Here is a 4,806-nt window from a genome sequence, read left to right as displayed (position 1 = left end):
CGCCCGGCCCCTCCCCGCGGCCCGGCTGCCTCGGCCCCGGCCCGGCTGCCTCAGACCGGTTCCCTCAGCCCCGGTGCCCCGCGCGGCCCCCGTCCCAGCTCCATCCTCTCCGGGCCCCGCTGCCTGTCCCGGCTCCGCCGCCCCGGTCCCCGCCGCCCCTCGGCGCTCTCCCTGCCGCAGCCCCTCGGGCCCGGGCGGGTGGGCGGCGGCGGCGGCGGCGGCGGGGGGAGCCGGCTGTTTGCAGCCGAGCTCGGCGCGGCCGGGCCGAGGGGGGCGGCCGGGGCCTGGCGGGGCGGCCGGTGGCGCACGTCTGCCCCGGCGCCGGGAAGAGCCCCGCTGCCTGCGCCCGGGCGGAGAACCGGCGGCGCGAGCTGCCTGCCGGTGGCTTTAAGCAGACCGGGAGCGGGCTCTCGCGTTGGGACTTGCAGCCTAGTCCTCTTACTTTTTAAGCTCTTTGTGAGCGCTCAAGTGAGCGGAGTCGTGCTGAACTTGTGTCTGTTTTCATCAGCGGCTGAAGTCTTTTCTGGAGCCCTTGCGGGGTCCCTTCTGGCCCTGCTCGCTCCACGGCAGCGCGGCTGGCTCTGCTCGTGTCGCAGTTTTGGGGGGTAGAAAGGTTAGTTATCAGGGGGCTTTCTTGTGGCTCTCGGTGCATAACGGACAGGGTTACACCAACTTCAGGATACCTGGCCTTGGGACAAACCTGGATAGGAGCAGATTGTATCTCCCTTTTTTTTGCAGGTAGGAAAACAGAGACACTATTAAGTGACTTGCCTGAGGTCATGTAGGAAATCTGTGACAGACCTGAGAATAAATCCCAGACTGCTCTTTCTTAATTTCCGGTCCAGTGCTTTAGTGACAAGACTGCTCTTCCTTTCTTGGCTAGGCAAGGTGGTTTAATCTAATACCCTTGGGCTGTCAGGTTAAAGTCCTGTCCCGGCTACGCATGGGAGCCAACTTGTAATCAGGGCTCCTGCCTTAGCCGTCTTTGTACGGTAGCCAGGCTTGTCGTGAGGTGCCAGGGGTTTGAGGCCTCCTTGCGCGGAGTGGCTGCTTGGGGAGTGGAAATGTTTCAGTAAGAGGGATACGGATCCCAGACGGAAAGCGGGGACGCTCGTGTCTGGCGTCGCTTTCGCTCGGATAGCTGACATTTCTGAGAAGTGACTGCACAGGCTCATGGCTCGGTGCTTTACACTCCATCCTCTGGTTTTGAGCATGGGAGGGGCTATTTTCTCATCTGCACCTTGAAAACTCAAGCAACAAGTTTTTTGAAAAGGATTCTCTCCTTTTCTTGCTATTGAGGGGAAGCTTTTGGGGGAGAGGTAATATGTCTCATTAGACTGACTGACATACCTGGAAAAAAAAACTATGCAAGCCCTTCTTCAGGTATGTTTTTCAGCTTCTGTTCCCAAATGGAGATGACTACTGTCTTGTTGCAAATTTTCTCCTTTTCCTTTGTCCAGCAAGGTATGGTTATTGCAGTAGGCCAGAGTTTTAGTTTAGTGGTGTTCATTCTGGCCACCTACTATTTCTGCAGTCCCAAACCAAGGATCACCGTGTCCTCAGAAACTTTGAGAGGCAATGCTCTGTGGCTAGAAGGCTAGAAGTTTACTTCACTATCTGGAACAGCATATTTTAAGCTAATTTCTCTTTAAGAGATTACGAGGGGGAGGAGAAACAAAACAGAAGATCAGAAGCAAACAAATTAAAGATAGCATTTTATTTACTGTAGAAGAAAACTGCAATTTAATGATAACTTACATTAACTAGGTTGGGTCTGTGACCTTGATGTATTGTATACCTTTGGATCCATAGCTCAGAAGAGATAGCAGTCTGTTTCAGTCTGTTATTGTTTCCTTTTGATTTGTCACAGTAACTTGCAACATATTAGTGCCCGCATAGTTTTAGAGCTCTGACCCACCTTTGGGGGTGGGAAAGAAGAGATTGCTGGATTGCGTTTTATTTCAGATATTGGCTCTGAGGCTGTGTACAGCCTAATCTGTAGTTTGTTAATCATATTATAGATGAATTGGAATTTAGCGTAGATTTTTCTGACAGGGTTCAGCCTCCACAGTCCTTGCTACAGTAAAGAAGCTGTAGCGGTATGAAGCCCCAAAGTCATTCCCAGTAACACATCTCTCTCAATAAAACTCTTGTTGCAAAAGCAAGCAAAGACAGCCCACTCTGGGCTTCTGTCTTTCACCACTAATATGCAAAGATTGATATCAGCATTTCTGACAGCCTGTAGTGGGGAAACCCAGAGCAGGTGGAACAGACTGGTAGTAAGAGCCATCTGGGTTGATGACGGGAGGAATGGGGGGGGGGGGGATGTGAGGGAGACTTTAAACAGCACTGTGCCGTGCATTCTCCTTTATACAAATATTACCCTTACTCATCTGGCTTTCTGCATAGTGGAACGATTTTTCTTTTCCTAGTTAGACCTCCTCTTCTTCCCCTCCCAAAATGTGGTGCTGGTGTGTATATAAGCTACACCAGAGTCATTATCTTCTGCCTCGGTTACTATGGTGTTACTATGTAAAAGCAGCTCCCTCTGCTAGTTCCGTAGCTACTAAAATATCAAAAACTTGGGTTTACAGTTGCTGGTGAACATGTAACCTTAAGATGTGGGCCTGCATCCATCTCTTACCAAGGCTTTGCCTGTTTGCTCAGCCTACTGTGAAACAGGTCTGGAGGCCTGCATCGTTCTTCACATCAGAATATTTGGCAAAGCTGTAGTTTCAGTCCTCCAGGAGCCTTTTCCTATGTTACCAGGAAAAGAATAAGGAGGACTGTGCTGCTATGAGCGAGGTGGTGGTTTAGGTGTGTTGTTTGTTATTTCCAAATGTGAGGCCGCATCCTCAGAGGTGGTGAGCCCTGGAAGACCTGTTTATATTCAGTGAGAGTAGTGGAGGTTCATCCCCTCTGGGGACTGGACTGCTTGTTTCCTGTCAAAAGCAGGCAGGGCTCTAGCTTGCTTAAAAGACTATTGGGAATGGAAACAAATAATTTAGAGTCTGTGGAAATCTATGCAAACAAAAGGCAGAAGATGGGAACAGACATTCCCCCCACCCTCTTACCGCCACTATCCTGTTCAGCCTTTTCAGCTTGCATAACCGTTCAAGCAAACTCGTGTGTACTGGTTTGTTTCTGCCTGTTTTGCTACAGCAGGCCTCTTGTTTCCCACTCCATGTTATTTTTCTTATCTTTTCTACCTGATTTGCATGTAAAAAGGCACGAGGGGGATTCATCCTGTGGAGAGGTGGTGGGAGTAAATCCTCAGTTTGCTTGCTAATAATGTAAGTTATTGTCACCCTCGTTCTTGCAGGAAGCTGGCATGGCCCTGAAATACAGGGTGTTGCTTGGGAGAACAGGAGCCTACAGCCAGGCCTGGATTCCTCCCACCTTGCTGGTGGACAGATCTGTTATTCCACAGAATGATTCACCCCATGTAGGCTCTGAATCATTCCCAGACATGCTTCTCTCTCTGCATTAACTCAGTAAGAAGCTTAGGATGGCTTGGTTTATAACTTAGGCACCTGTTCTAGGTGGAAGGAAACTATGTCCTTCTGGGGAAGCAAATCTCTAGAAGACCCTGCTTTCTGGTGCTTGCTGCTAGACTGACAGTCTATGTGGTGAAGATCTGCAGCATCTCTCTTCCTCTTCCAGCTGTGATGATTTTTTTGCTTTGTTGGGTAGAAGAGGGGTGATGTTTCTAATTTTTTTTTTTAAAAAATTAAAGTCTTGTACTTCTCCCCTTGTTTGTTTGTTTTTTTCTTTCTTTCTCTCTCTCTCTTTTTTTTTTTTTTTGACCAATGTTCCAAGTAACAATGCAAACTCACTCCATTTGCATTTAAAACATGAAGTAAAATCACTTGAGAGGCCTTAGTTGGATGAGGACTGTATTGGATTTAGAGGAGCTAGTGATGACACATGGCACAAGAGTAGAGCCAAAGAGGTTGGTTTGTCACCAGATGTAGTCATGGTAGTTGCAGCTATGGCTCATCCTTGTGGAGGACATTTTCACTCTCACGTTTCAAAAATTCCATGTGTTGTTTTTTTTTCTTTTCGGAGTGACACTGTATGTTGATGCCCTTTCCTTTCTCTGCATACGTGATATAGGGGTACATTTAACCAAACTCCCTTTTTATCTGTATCTTCTCTCCTTCTTCCTACTGCATTTATTTTTCAGAAACAGAAACCACTTGGAAAATGAGCCTCCTAAAGTGTGTGTAGTGATCACTCTTATAATGCTCCACGTGCTGAATGATAGCACTATCCTTAATGCTCCAGCCAGACCCCTCATTTGTTTTAGCACTTGCTTGGAAAAAAAAAATAGTGTGTTGTTAAGGTTACAAAAGTTTCCATTATTGCTCCACCCAAATGCTCCTGTCTAGTTATGCCCAGAAAAAACAGCCTGGGTGTGGGGCATCCCTTAATTCTTTTCTCTGAGCAGATGAGTTTTTGGGAGAAATTGTGAGGGAACAATTGTGTGTTCCAGCACTTTTAGGAGGAAGGATTTCTGTGTTTTTTTTTTTAATTTTATTTTATTTTTTATTTTAATACAGGGATGCCTGAGAGGCCGTGTCAGAAATAGGGTAGAGAATGAGCCTGGGAATTTGGCCTGTAGAGTATCCTTAATAAAGAGTAGTGCCTGGGTGGGGTAAGTTTGAGTAATGAGCACTTAAATATTCACTGAGGCAAGAGGCAGATGAATTAGTTAAAAGGGGCTAGTCGAGGAGGCTCTGACCTGGTGCTTGTGTCAGTACGTTTTAACCCTTCCTTTCCTGAATAGGTGTCTTGAGGTTATTT

General features: G+C 47.6%; 1 protein-coding gene across 4 annotated transcripts in view; it reads left to right on the top strand.

The window, feature by feature from the left end:
- Positions 1-4,806, top strand: part of ZHX3 (zinc fingers and homeoboxes 3) — a 59,925-nt gene that overhangs the window by 202 nt on the left and 54,917 nt on the right. The window lies entirely within an intron of this gene.

This window comes from Struthio camelus, chromosome 18 (assembly GCF_040807025.1).
Source record: "Struthio camelus isolate bStrCam1 chromosome 18, bStrCam1.hap1, whole genome shotgun sequence".
NCBI lineage: Eukaryota > Metazoa > Chordata > Aves > Struthioniformes > Struthionidae > Struthio > Struthio camelus.
This window is presented reverse-complemented; position numbering and strand designations above follow the sequence as displayed.